Source organism: Drosophila rhopaloa, unplaced genomic scaffold, assembly GCF_018152115.1.
Source record: "Drosophila rhopaloa isolate 14029-0021.01 unplaced genomic scaffold, ASM1815211v1 contig_163, whole genome shotgun sequence".
NCBI lineage: Eukaryota > Metazoa > Arthropoda > Insecta > Diptera > Drosophilidae > Drosophila > Drosophila rhopaloa.
Window position 1 is genome coordinate 3,798,578 of NW_025335043.1, and position 15,809 is coordinate 3,814,386.

The following is a 15,809-nucleotide window of genomic DNA, read 5'->3' on the forward strand; positions in this document are numbered from 1 at the left end:
GTCAGATTTGTTTGCTGGCGGTATAAAAACTAATTTGCCGGGCTTACTATTTAAATTTGTTAAACATTCCGCACTCTAACAAATTAGCTTGAAAAGTGTGGAGAGCCGAATTTAATATTAATGTTTGGGATGTCCTATTCACGAAGAGCCCGACCCGTCGAAATGCTAATGAATAAAGAAATGGCAAATCCCGGCGGCCCATGTGGGTAAGGGAATGGGCTCGGGGTGTTGTGGGTCAAAAGGACAACCCCACTTTGTTGGTTCCTTGCCAAACGCTTAGCCATCTGCCAGCCAATTGTGTGGCCTATTCAGCTGTTGTTGACAAGACGGAAGGAAGGAATTTTCAGCACATCAGCGCAATCTTTTCTACAAAGTTGCCTTTTTACGACGGTCGCTACCTGTGGAGGATGTGCCCTGTCCCATCGTGTTCTTGTTGACGTCGTCTGGCCTTTATAAAATATTTATTGCCGCCACCTGAATGGGATGTCGAGGTCCCATACTTTTGGCTGCCTTTGGGATGCCATTACCCCACGTGGGGTTATTAACATGTTAAGGAGATAGGCAAAAAAATGTGAAAAATTGCTCGTTTCGACGGCCATAGTTCGGAGCACAGCCATTTCCAGAGGGTTTATAAATCGCATAGCTTTAAGAAAGCTCAATTTAAAGTCTACGTTTTTAAATAGTTTTTAGCAAAGACATTCTTTAATTTTATTTCCTAAAACTACTATATATTTGAAGCGAATAAATAATATAAAAATTTACAATGACGTGAAAAGAGTACAGATAGGCCAACTTTAGCAAAAAATTGTGAGGTAGGAGTTAGGGAGTTTATCATCATATCAATAGAATAAAACATTTTTCAAATCAAACTGGAAGTAATAGTTTAGGTCCCCAAATGCTAGAAACTCATAAAATATATAAACGTACTATATAAGCATAAATCTTCGAAGTCAACCAAATTTAACAAATATTTATGATCGTTCCTATGGCAGCTTTAGGATAAAGTCGGTCGACCGCAGAACTTTTAATGATCATTTAGATGATTTAAAAATACAATTTGAAAGGTTATAGCATAAAACCATGCGGACAGTATTACAGATATATGACAGCTAAAAATATAGTCAAAAAACTTTTATAAATATCAAAAACAGTGATAAGCCAAAGTTTTGATTTGTAAAGCAGAAAATGTAACAATTTTGTCTGGACACAACCCATCTGCGGACTGTGTGATTATTTCGAACTGCGGGTCACTCGACATGATAACTCACGTTGAGCACATTTATCCGACGGTATGCACATGTACACAATTTTCGGATGACATAACTATAACTGCTGCCAGATGATACCGAATCGGTATTACAGATGCCCCCTCGGGGAGAGATATGAACCGGTTGAGTGCTACTTATGGCACAATAATGATTTACAATGCATAGTTAATGCGTTTTTAATGAGTGCCTGCATGCTATTATAAAAAGTTGTGTGTGCAGCGGAAACTTGTCACCAGAGATTTGAGATTTCCGTGCCGCACAATGGGAAAGTTGCCGGCATCGTCATCTTCGCCTTGCCGCAAAGCCGCCTTAAGCGTTTGCAAAAGTTCTGCAGCACTAGAGTCATTAACATTAAAGACATTCCATGTTGCCAACGTGGTGATGGTGTTGCTGATGGTGATGGTGGTGGCGGGGGGGTGTCGTTGGTGCAGATGGCGAAAAGTTCGCCCCTCATATGGAAAGGCGGCACTGCAGGGGCACATAAATAATTGAGTGGCGCCCCAAAGTAGGCAGCAAAGTGCACCCAGCAAACTGCAAACTGCAGACAGCAGGTGCGGCCAGCGGATGTTAAATAGGGTGGTTGAGTGGGTGGCTCAGTGGGTGGTTCTGTGGATGTCTCAGTGGGTGGATCTGTGGGTGGAGCAATGGGAGGATGGGCAAATGGAGGTCCGTCGAGCTGCTTGGTTATGCGAATGCTGTGGGCTGCATTTACTTAAATAGAGGAGCCGCAGGGCTAAAGCGAATGGGCGTGGTCTTGATTTTGGTTTTCTATTCGCTTAAGGATGTTGCATTAAATTAAGGAAAACTAAAAGAGATGTTAGCAAGGCAACACCACCAGCACAATTTTTAATCCACTTTCTGAGAAAATTTAAAACGTTTATGGCTAGTTTATACACACGAAGTTAAAAGAGGCAAGAAAGGAAAGCTAGCATCGGGCGGAGCCAAAGTTGATATACCCTTGTAGAATATTCTGTAAATTATATTTTCCAAAATTATTCATATAATGCATTCTTAATACTCATAAAAAAATCTTTAAAAACAAAGTTATGGCATTTCCGATCGTTCAGTTATATGGCAGCTATAGGATATAGTTGGCCGATCCCGGCCGTTTCGACTTATACACTGCGTGCAAAGGGACGAAGGTTGTGTGCAGAGTTTCAATTCGATATCTTTAAAACTGAGAGATAGGTTCGCGTAGAAACAGACAGACGGACAGACAGACATGCTTAAATCAACTCAATCGATCCTGATCAAGAATAGATATACTTTATAGGGTCGTAGATGTCTTCTTTACTGCGTTGCACACTTTTGACCAAAATTATAATACCCTCAGCAAGGGTACAAATATATTTAACAGTCAAAATGAACTGAATTAAATCTGAACAATATTAAGTTTACCACAATTTGAGGTTTCATATAAACGTAATCTTCTGTAAATACACCAAATTAGAGATTATCGATGAAGCAAACGCACAGCAGTGAGTCTGGGCCACACATTCCAGCATTCCAGCACGCTTATCACGGTCAGTTGCGGAGCTCTAAACGCTCGGCCTTCCTAGTGGCGATAAGCCGGGCTCAAATTCGGCGCAAAACGGGGTGTTGTTATGAGTAGTTTGGCAGACGTTCAATCAGTACTCAAGTCAACGTTCTCCAGTTCAGAGCTTCGTAGCACTAAAAAAAACCAACTCAAAATGGCAAAGATTGCACTGATCTTCCTTCTGTTCGCCCTGTTCGCCGTAAGTTAATGTTTCGACTCCGGAAAAGGATCCGCACCGCGATGTGTGTGGGAAAGTTGTAATGCGGATCTTTGGTTTCAGGTGGCCATGGCTGGTCGCGTCACTCGTGAGGAAGCCACACAGGCGCCTTTGGAAAACTTTCAAGAAAGCATCGACAAGCTTTTGAATTCGGACCAAGTTAAGGTAATACCACAACTTTTTATTTTATTATACCATTGCACAGCGGATTATATTTCTGGCTATATATTTTAAAAGCCAGTACATAATAATAATAATATGCCCGGATTATTTGCAATTACAAAGTGATAATCATATATTGTGTTATAAGATCAAAAAAAGAATGTGACTGATTTTTACTAGACCGATTAATTGCTAATTTGCCTGTTATATAAACGTTGTAATAAACATTTTTGTCAGTTTGTTCCTTAAATTTGAAAAAAATAATCAAATATATCTGATTCACCTTATTTACATAATGCCTAAGCTTTTGCTTTTGTATTATTACATTCGCATGCTATATGCGATGGCTGTTATAGAAACGAACTAGCCAAAATTTCTGATCAGTTCGACTTCAAGAAGAAAAAAAACTCACCTAAATAATAATTTTCTATTGCTTTTTTTTCTGCAGCAATTTCAAGAAGAGCTAAAAAATTTGTATAACCAATTTAAGACCGACAGAGAAGCGCAAAAACATTTTGAGAATGTGCCTAATAAAGGATTAAAGACCAATTAAAGGCCTTGATGTTTCAATTTTCAACAACGGTAGCTGTTAATAACTGCAAACAAAGTGCAGAATTGTTCTTCTCTAAAATAATTAATGTCAAATAATAAATATGCAATACGTAAAATCAAAATAGCCCTGTTAATGCGATACAGACGAGTTCATTAAATGATAATTTACTGTTAGGTGTCTATCGATGAGACGAGGTAAGTACACTTACTATATTGAAGTCGCTCAATGTACAGGCAAAACAAATGGATATTCATTTATTATGTCAATGAGTGTAGGGTTCAAGCTATTAGTGGGATTATTGAAGACAAATTGAATATTTCAGTAAACTACGCTAAATAGAAACAAGAAAGGAAGCAAACTTCGGCAAGCCGAAATTTATATACCCTTGCAGTTATTACAAATCGACTATATTTCGATTTCTATGGGAGCTATATGATATAGTCTCCCGATCCGGCTCGTTCCGACTTATATACTACCTGCAAAAGAAACTTTTGGGAAAGTTTCAAGCAGATGCCGTTAAAACTGAGGGACTAGGTTGCCTAGAAACGGACGGACGGACAGACGGACATGGCTGGATCGACTCTCCTGGTGATGCTGATCAAGAATATATATCATTTATAGGGTCGGAAATGTCTCCTTCCCTGCGTTGCAAACTTTTGACTAAAATTAGAGGGTATTACTGCAAGGGTATACAAATTCTTGTTAATTTTGTTTAAAAGATTATGCAACCAAATGTCTTGAAACTGGCAGTGATCAGATATATATTTTAATACAAAAGTCTCAGTGAAAACATTCATTTATCATTCATGTTTATTTATCCTTAACTTTTTAATACACATTTAAAAATAATAAATAAGTTTGTTATATATTGTTGTATATAGTATAAATCAGCTAAACAAAATAAAACCTTTACCTGTTGATTTTAAAAGATAATTCATTGCTTAAAATTGCTTTGTGTTAAATGTATTAAAATAAGTACTCAATTAATTGTTTGCGCCCAGCTTACCAACGATCTGTTGATGAACAGTTTGATGCCTGACTCTCGTCATCTTTCGCCTCTTTGTTTGAAAGAACTGGCAGCTGATTACACCGTGCTGCTATGCATTACAAGAGCTGTTGTCGCGCAACTCGTTAAATTTCCATCAGGGAGCGTGTTGCGCACCATATTGCTCCTAAATGTCACCCTGCCGAGGAGGAAGCTCCTGCAATGAACTCTGATGTCCTCACGTATTCGTATGATATCGATTTGACTTACAAAACCCATACACCCAGACACACTCGCTTAGCTGTCACACATGTTCCGTAATTGATATTTTATGAATGAAATGTAAACACTTTTTTTACGATCCCGGGCAGTGAAACGCAACAATGGGTCCAAAAGCTTGTTTTTGTTGAGATTAACTCAAAAATGTATTAAACAAAAATCTTTTGAAATTTTTTATTTTACATATAAAAAAATATATAAATTTGGGGAAAGCTTTTACATTTTGTGATATTTTTTCTCTCTGTTTTGTTTAATAGTTTTTGGGTACTCAGATTATATTAGTTTTGAAATTACTCTTCATAATGTCTTATTTTCATTTGGCATACACTGAACTCTGTCTGCATCCATTTGAAGTTAGAATTTTTATTGTGCTCTTTATAAATTCAATTAACGTTGTCTTTTCCCATAAGGTATAAAAGTCGAAACGGCAGCATGAGCCACAGAATAATCAAACACAATAATCTGCAACCCAACTTATAAAATTTGAAATTAAATCATTTATAAAAGCACTTTCAGTTCGGTCGTGTGTGCTTCCACTGTGCGTAACCAACTTTGGAGCTTCAAAGTTGTCAAAACCAAAAAGAATTACCAAACTGGCCGGGTCCAGAGCGGTCGTCAACGCCTTTTGGCCTGCACACAATTGCCCAGACCCATAAAAAGCCGAGCGCCGGCGAGCCGTAAAGAGCTCTCCAAAGCACTTTCATACCAATATGTGTAAACCATTAAATTCCACAGGCCCAGGCTTTTAACCCGCAAGACCCAACAGAAATATATATATAAATATATGGTATTTCAACAAATATTGTATTTAACATACATACATTTACCCTATATGTTTTCAATTCATTTTGTGTGAATATTAACGAAGAGTGGGAAAATTGGAATTGTTTATAATGCAAAAGCAATTTATTGATGATGTCTTTTAATCGAGTGTTTTCCCAGCGGTTTGTTATCTCAGAAAACGTTTATTTTAATTATTCCAGTTGTACATGCAAAAATGCAGTTTGTGATTTTTTGCCTTGCTTTTATTTAATAAATTGTTTTTTTACGGTTTTTGAATAGAAAAGTTTCTGTGTTTTTCTGGTCGAAGACTGTTCTAACTTCTTGAGCAGCCAACAGTGCGTATGATTGTTAGAGGCAAATTTATAAGATGGACTCAATTGTGTTTGATTTTTGCATGAAAAATATTCTTCTCTTATTTGATTTAGCTTAGTCAATGTGTTATTGCCTCTCCAAAACTAAATAGCATCGGAAATGTATCGCATGCGAAACTTTCTGTTATCACAAGTGTGATAGATTTCAAAGTGTGTGCGAGGCACTCAAGTAGATGGCAGCCTCTTGATCTATTCCGTGGGTACACTCAGTATCCACAAGGCGTGGCTTATATGTCAATGACAAATTCAGACCGAGTCTTGTTGTTTAAACTGCTGCTGGCACATGCAAGACCACTACACGATGATATATGATCTGGCTTGGAGGCACAATTACCCAAAGACTCAGATCTGTGCGCCGGGAAGTAGGCGAAGTAATTCAAATGTGCCTGCCATAAATCACTTGCAAACTGGGCAAATCTGTTTGCAGATAAGCTGAGAGCGGCAGTAGGTTATTGAATCCGTAGTCAAGCTTTGCGCACAACGGGATTAAAGCGCCATCGGATTCCATACATAAAATTAAAATGGGTGCAGAGAAAAAAAATTGGGTCTTAAATTGATTCACTAATCAACCTTGATATGTTTTAAAATATTTATTCTCTATATTAGGGACAGTGTAAAAAATTTATATTTTAAATGTAAATAAATCCAATTTTATTACAGGATTCGTAACAAAATATATAATTACATATAATAGGACTCCTTAATAATTGATAATATTAAATTTAAATCCATTTTTTAACCTTTTTTTTAAGAATATAATCTTTTAAGATTTTAAATATGTAAATATAAATCTAGCTAATTTTACACCATTTTATTTTGGGCTTAGTTGCGTATCCTATCTCACATTTTTAAATTTTAATACAGTTTTTAAATCAATGAATGTGTTTTCAGTGTATTTATTACTCTGGCAAACAAAACCCATCATCAGCCCAATTTAATCTCCTCCCCTTGCCAATCTCGGTTCGCTCATTTCATTAGGCAAATCTCTGCTGTTCTCTTCATCACCGATTCATTCAAAATTCATCAATGGCGCATAAAGTATGTGGCGAGAAAAATGCCAAATATGCCTGATAGGTGTCGCCCAACCAAGGGGAGTTGCCAACTTCTGGCACGTCCTCAATTGCCAATGTTGCTCCTGCTGCTGCCGAATCCTGTTGTTGTCATCAGCATAATTTGCTTTCAAGTGAAACTTTGGGCTAGGCCCCCGATACAGAATTCGACTTGGGCGCCCAACATCCTTAACACAGCCTCACTTAGCTCGATTTATTCGGCACACTGAACAAAAAACAGTAAAAGAAGTTATAATATCCTTCCATTTTCATATGGATATAAGCTTTTCCACAATTAGGTGGAACTCTGCTGTATTTAACAATATTTTAAGTAATGCGTTGTATTAGTCATGTTAGAATTATGAAACATTTTAAGTCCTTCAGACTTTAGGATCTCTGAAATTATTGGGTCAACTAACGAGTTGGGAACATAAGTCCAATCTTTTTGTATTGACAAATACAAGACATTATATGTATCCAAGTATTACAATTTCTTTGAATTATTTATATGGTAAAGTAAAGTTTTTTTGAGTCGTGCAGCAAAATACACGTTATCATTGCGACACGTAAGCAGAGTTGATTTCTGCGGCAAGGGGCTGAGCTTGAGTGGGCGTGGCTGGGTATTCGGAATAGGCTGCTCAGGTATGCCGTTTGCTCAAATCTGAAATTGAGCATGGAATTTGCGTAATATGTAGGCGTGTGCGTGTCTGTCTGTCTCAGCATGTGTGAGTATTTGCGTGTGTTGTCGCATTTATAGCATGCAAATATGTGTGAAGGCATTTTCCTTTCCCTCATTTCCGCTTTCTCCCGCTCATCCGCTTTCCCTATCTTTTCGCCCGTGCCTTTTTTATGCCTGTGCGTATGAGTTACGTGCTTGGCGCTCTAAATATTACGCATACGCAGTGTCTATGCAAAATGACAGAGGAATATTTCATTTTGCCATCGGTCCAGTCCATTGATTGGAACTGCGAATGAAGTGATGGAACAAAGGGGGACTTACATCAAATGAGCTAAGATTAGGTGTTGCTTATGAAAAATCATATTTGATTTTTATGAAGTGAGATAATAGAAAGTGAGCTTGAAGACGCTGAAGATATGCATGTGCATAATATGCTAAGCTTCAAAACTAGCTTTTGAAAATAATATTATTATATTGCCTTATGACAATTGAAGATGTATGTGTTTTTTTTAGTTTATGTCAAATCTGTCTTTTATCTGCAGGCATTTTAATCATTGTTATGTATTTGTTGCCAGTCCAATCCGAAACATAGCCACCGCAGAGCCCTATATCACTGACTCGCACACTTTGTATGCCCTGCCCCTTTTAGAACTCACCGCACACGTTTGGCGGCTGTCGTGTTGCGTCTGGCACGGAAATGAAGTTAATTTATGGCGCCAAAAAGGATTTGAATGTCTCTGCCCTTGGCTCCTCAGTTTGTTTTGGATTTCTGTTTCAGTTTGCGGCCCCTTGTTTTAAAAAGTGAACCGCTGGCTTTGGTATCACCGCCATAATGATTTGTGTGCTTAACACGGCGCCGTCGTCTCCTTCCTAAATTATAAACTATCTGCCGTATGCACAAAACTTTTCCGCCCCCCCATACCAACATATGTCTGCATATATATGTATGTATAGGGTGTCATCGGGAGACTGAGACTGTGGCGACTTAGTCGCAAAGTTTTGTTGAATTTGTGGCTAAAAGTTATAATCATATCAGCGCCAAGTTGCGTTAACTCCGGTCTTCGGGCACCCAAGCCCAGACCACTTCGAATCATTCTGCTCTTTCCACAGCTTGACAAACCAATTCTAATTACAATTTCCGTTAACATTAATTAGCATGTCTGTGTTTTTCGGTAAATGGCTTTTCATTTCGCCAGTGGCATTGCCATTGGCCTTGCCGTTGAGTCCGGGGATGGGAAATTATGCAAAATAGATGCTGGCAGGATGATGATGATGATGCTAAAGCCATTATGGCAGTAGAACAGTTTGGAAAGGAACGGCAGGTTAGACCATAAAAGGTATCTCTAAATGAGCAGAGCAGATATTCATTTAACGAAAAAATAATTGATGCATTATAAGGCTTAAAAATATTTTATTTTGAAGAATTTTGAATTATTTTAAAATTGATGTATGATGTGAGATTAGTAAATTTAAAAAATTCTGTACCTTATAATTCTTTAATAAGATTATATTAAAAGGGTAAAAGGTATTTGAAGGTTATGTAGTAATATTATATTATTTCTACCTTTATATAAAAGGTATAAGTATATATTTTTTGGCAATAACTAAAATCATATTTAATTGTCACTTGTTCATTTTTGTAAGAAATGTAACATTAATTAATATACACTTGTAAGGTCCTTTCTAATTTGTGTTTTGTGAGAGCATTTTAACCTCGACTTTGGAGTTTCCAAAGATCTGACTATCAAAGCGCGGCAGACTTTCATTAACTTGTCATCGGGGGTTTTCCGAAAATGTCAAGTCGAGACGGCGGCAGACAAAACAAAAGCTCACCTGACTGAGCACCGATTTTTTGTGGCTTTTCGCTCGTTTTCGACAAAGTCAATGCCATTTTTTGTCTTTTGGTCGGCGACTGTCTGCATCTGATAAATGCCTTCAGGTGGGACAGCTAAGAGACGGGCCCGAGTCTATATTTACGGCCTTTGAGATGTCTGATTGCGGACTGGGAATGTTTTTGGCTATTTGCCGGGCCAAAGTGGCACTGCACATGGAGAAGGGAACTAAAAGCACTGACATTTACTTAAGTTACTCCCCTGATGCAGCCGTAAAGCGAGGCAGTTATCATAACAATTATGTCGCATAGACAATGGCAATCCGAAGTGCAGAAGGAGTCGCTCTCAAACAAAGCCATAAAACAATGAAGTGGGAGTGGGAAATGCGGATTGCAGCTCGCAGGATTGCTCTGGGCATTGTAGTTTGCAAATTAAATAATTCCCAGTTACATTTCCGTTGCGTCGACAATATTATTTCCCCCAACTTCTTTACCAGCCCAGCCGAGTTGTTTCCGAGTGCTAATTGTGCAGTTGGCGTTGTCGCATTTGCCTTTTGTTTGAGTCCTGTGTCCTGCGTTCTGAGCCCTGTGCTCTGGGTCCTGCGGCCTCGGCTCGTCCTCCCTCTGTCGCCCAGAGTCCTGTGGGCAATCTCTGGAGTTATGCGACTGCAATAACACTAAATTGGTCTGATATCTCGCGGTTTTTGCCTTTGCGTTCGCCATTGCAATTTCTGCAGCGGAGCTAATTAACCCATTACTGCGAAGTGTCCTGGGAGAAAAACAGTAATCGGATAAAAGGAAAGTGAGGAACGTTTTTCGGAACGCACTTAGAGATTTTGTAAATGGAACTACGAAAGTGGTAGAGTTGAACATAATTTGTGTCGAAAATTACTTATTATTAATTTGATTGAGTTTGTCAAAATTGTCTTTAAAATTTGTCTTTCTTTACTAGTCAAACTGTGTTAATCAGCAATCTTCATTTAATATGAAAAATTAACATCAAAGCAAAAACTTATATTACCTTGGATCTTTAAAATATTAAATAATGTTGTATATCTATCTTTTTTTATATCGATCTTTAAAATATTAAATAATGTTTTATATAAAACCAGATAAGATTAGGGTTAATAAATTAGTTTCGTTTTGAAATAGACTCTTGTCTATCTTAATAATATTTTATTAATGTTGGTTCTCGCTGATTTTTATATCAATGGATAGATTGTTCCTTTCGCACAGATATTAAGGCTTATGCTTATATTTACAAATAAAAGGGTAAATTATAGTTCAACTAAGCAGTATTTAATCGGGTTTTTTTACCTACTTATCGCTATGGCTAATAAAAAGGATCTTCAAATAATCCGATCCCTAATATTTTTCCTGTTAGTTTCTGGAAGACAAACAAAACCTATTTTACTTAAAAAATCGCTTGTTAGAAAAGTTTTATACCACATTTTCAGTGGGTTAATGGTTTGTGCGCTAAAACTTGACGCTATCGTCCAGTGCATTTAGCTTTTAATTGCAGCCAAGATTTTTTTCTCCCTTTGGTTAGCTGCATTTGCATATCATTTTGTAGCGGATTTGGCACTGCCCCCCTTCCCACCCCTTTTCTGTTGGTGATGCTGATGATGATGAGCCCCTGTGCTGGAGGGGGCGTGGCTGTCACTGGCACAGCGCCTAACCATATGCAATGCAATTGCACAAAACTGTCCATCAACGCTGTCATTTGGCTGGCCAACTGGCCCAAAACTCTGGCCTGGCTCTGTCGTCACTGACTTGGATATATTTGGCTGACAGGCCATCGCCCATCCTCGGGCCATCCAGCTGCATTTTGGTGGGCATTTCTTAAATGTTGGCCTGCTCTGCAGAATTTATTTAAACGTGGCGCTGTCATACACATGACAGATGCATACGCAATGCGTCATCGTCATCCTGGAAGCTCGATGCTCGATGTTCTTTCCTGCATCTTTTGGAGGCGGAACGGGGACGGGGGCGTGGCAGGGTATAGCCTCACTTGTTTTGTAATGTAATTTGTACGACTGCCAGTGACATGCGGTTCTATCGAATCTCAAAGTATAAGCCTCGAGCTAAAAAGAGGAGCGCAATTATCTTCTGACAAGTTTTGAATTCATAAATTTGAAAACTGTATAAAAGGGCGTGCATAAATTTAATCTATTCCCACAATTGTTTGACAAGGTGTCAATATTTCTAACCAATATTAAACTATTGAACATTTGCTTCGGTGATAACACAAAAATGTGTTAAACTAATTCGGTTTTCTTGTTTCTTCCATCTTTTATTGATTGACAATGGAAATAAAGCAAGTTACATTGAAAACCCAATTAACACTTTGGTAAATAATCGATAGAAATTACCTAAGATGTAATGGATAGTTCACTTTGGTTTAATTTCTTCTTAATCGTTATAAATCCAATAAAATAAAAAAAGTTGGCAATTGAATTAGTTTCCATAACCAAATCATTGTTTTACTTTTATTATCAGCAAAAAATAATCGAATGGGGGTGCATAAATAAAAACATTTAAGTGCCGAGGCTATCAGCCCCGGTGATTTATCGTGAAGCCCAAGCCAAAGGTGTCGGGTCCTTAAAACAATGTGGCTTTCCCCTTCAATTTCTTAAACCAGCATTCGTTGGCCCAGTAAAAGTTTGGGTAAGCCACATGTTACATTTTCTTTTACCAATCAACAGCCCTGGGTGCATTTTAATGGCACTCGGAGCGAATCCTTTCCAGCTGCAGTGGCGTGTCCTTGAGGAGGGTGGGGTTGGGTGCACTAGCCGCAAGGGCGGTGGAGCGAAGAGGAGAGAGGGGAGAGGGGAGAACCCAAAGCCACAACAAACCCGAGCAACAGCAAGTAGTTAGTGTAAACAGAAAAAAAGGAGGAAAACCCATACGGAATAAGAAAAACAGAGTGGGAAGAGGAGGGAAGGAGGGGAGGCAAACTGCTGGCAACATTGGAAAAACAACATATGAAAAAGGAAAAGAAGAACAAAAAGCAGCTAAAGAAAAAGCAACATGAATCTAGACAATGACAGCTTCTCAACGTTGTGTATAAAGCCGCAGGCTATTTGTCATACGAGTTTTCCTCGTTATTCCCCTGCCACGCCCCCATTTTCCACGTCTCCGCCCCTACAGCAAGTGCATCCAAAACCGAAAGAAAGTAAAAGAACAATTTGCTTGGAAAAAGACTGCAAAGAGATGCGGAATAAAAAGCAAACCAAGTCGGCAGCACCTGTCAAAAGAGTGGAAAATGAGGTTAAGGCTAAGAGTGGTCCCAAAAACAGTTGGATGGGCTTATAATTGCCAAAGCGATGCCAAAAACGTACTGAATTACCAAGGCCTAGCTGAACAATTTAAATTTACTTTTAATTATAAAAAGACGAATAAAATATAAATAGTAAGATCCTTAAATATGACATACATACGGTTGATTTCATCATTTCTTTTAATTGTTCATTGTCTAAATTCTAATTATTAAAAAAACTAAGACTGATTTTAATGTTTTACAATTGCTCAAAGCATAGTTTCACAAGTAATAATAATAACAAATTGCTTTAAACCTTAATAATGGCTTTAGCCTAAACGAACTTATTCCAAATTAAATAAATTACCTTGAGTGTTTGCTGCAATTATTAAATACATGGCCCGAAGAAATGCAAAGGTTTCCTTAGCAAAAACATACATTTTTAGCTTTTGTGAAGTTGCCAGCAAATATTTATATGGCATATATACATTCCTATGTACGCATAGTCGGTGTGTGTGCACTTTGTATATTTTGAGCATAATTATGCAGAGCTCACTTGCGTTTTGTTTGGCTTAAAAAAACACTTTGAATAAGCGGGGAATATTGTAATGAGTGGAGAACGACAGCGGAGCGTTCACAAGGGGATATGTTTATTCCATCGATATAAAAAATATAACTTTATTTTAAAAATAAAAACAATATAATTGCTCTGTGAGGTTTGGTCTCGGATGCATTTCCAAAGAAACCCCTTAAGAAACAATTAGGCCACACCTCTGGGCGGCATCCTGTGGCGTTTGGTTCATGCGCTCTAATGCCGAAATAGTTACCAAAGCGACCGCACGAATATTCTTAATGAGCTCAAACGTCACTAGCACACACGCACACACTCAAATATCCCTGAACTTTAGCCCCATTTTCTCTCAACGTTTCAAATTACCCAGCCCCCTTATTGCCCTTATTTGCCTATTTAAAATGTGTGAAATTTTGGCCTGACTGCGAAGGCAAACATTTCGCTCGAGAAGAAGAAAATAAACATCTCAAGGCGCCAGGGCCACGCCCTCACCTTTACCGAAATGGGGAATTCCCGGGCAGACACAACAATTAAAATTCATAAACCGCCAAGCCATTTTAGCATAATTATTTTTTACAGCCGAGACGAAGGAAAAAAAAGTGAGCAGCAAAGTGCGAAGAAGGCGTGCGAAATTAAAGGAATGGGTAAAGAATAATGAAATCCCGAACTCCCATACCTTTTTTTCTTAACTCTGACCCTGCTTCGCAACTGGGCGTTGGCAGCTGTTTCCACTCATTAGGCGCTTTATTAAGCGAGATAATTAGCCGAAGCACGTAAAGTTGCAGTTAATTGATATTATTTGAACTGTTCAGCTCTCGCTCATTACATGCCCTGATCCCCTGACCCCTGACCCCCCTGAACCTGGCCCCTCCATCTCCTTGTAATCGCTGCAGTCGCTTAACCTTTGACCCGCCTGCAATTGTGCAGAACTTGAGTTGCAAATTGTGTTATAATGTTAAGTAATTGTTTATAAGCCGATTAACGCCGCTGGAATGTTTTTGGGCTGAGACTTCAAGTTGAGCAAAGGTAAGTGAAAACGACTCAAGTACTTTGGAGAGGTTTATATTTGCGGGGAAATTGGTTTTCCTTTATTTTCCCAGCCTTAAACGATTGTTCACTACCGTTTACTTTAAGCTCTTTTTACACATAAATAAAATATGCGCAACATTGAGAATTAATAAGCACTTACTTACTTTATTATTTGTCCAATTTAATATTTCTATCAAATTTTACATAGAAAAAATTTTTAAAATTTAATATAAATAATTTAACATTGACCAATTTTTCGAATTTTCTATATATTCTATATATGACTGTGAAAGATAGAATAAATATTAAAATATGGTGTACAATGTTATTCATAGGAACACCTTTTATACATTTCATAGATTTTTTCCAGTGCTCGTTAATGGCTTAACTATTTGTAGGGCATTTCCAAGTCGATTTTACCTGGTTTTTACGGCCATGGAAAGCTGTATTCTTTATGGGCTCGTCGGAAACTTTGCCCTTCTGGTTGGCCATTTAAATCTATGAGCTGAAGGCCCATTGCCCACTACCTGGCTGTCCATTAATTTGATTCGAAACTCACCTCACCACAGTGCACTACACCACGATTTAACGACTTTAATTAAGGCAAAGTCGCCGCCCAGGAATTGACGTCGCATCTGACCTCATTCTTTATGGTTGCCATAAATAACAGAAATTATGTGCAAGCCCAACTGGACTCAGGACTCTGGCTCTGGTTCTGGATTCCGGACGGCCAAGGGAGTCGTGTTTTGGGCGCGTTTCTTTATACATTTTCAGCTTTTTTGGCCGGCGAGTTAAATGCGCTGCCATGAATTTTAATTCGACGACACTTGCACAGGGGAGAGGCAAGGAACAGGACACACGCAACGCGACAGACGCCGCATAAACCAAAGAAGAAATTTGAGCAAAGTACTCGGATTGCGACACAGTAGGCAGTCCAAGCACAGTGGGCTATAATTATCGTTGGCTGGACTGCAATTAGTCAATAATTGTCACGGCCACAGAAATCAATTGTGGCATTGGGTAACCAATACCAATAGGGTAACTTGCTTTAAAATCAATATATATTTTAAATTCCAAATAAGAGAAATTGAAATGTGAAAATTATTCAATCGCACTACAAATTTATAGGGGATTTGGCGTAAATATATGTGACACAGTAATAGGACAATGCAACTGTGCAAATAAGTATTACAAACTTTCATACTCTGCGTATGAGTTATATTAATTCTATAAAAC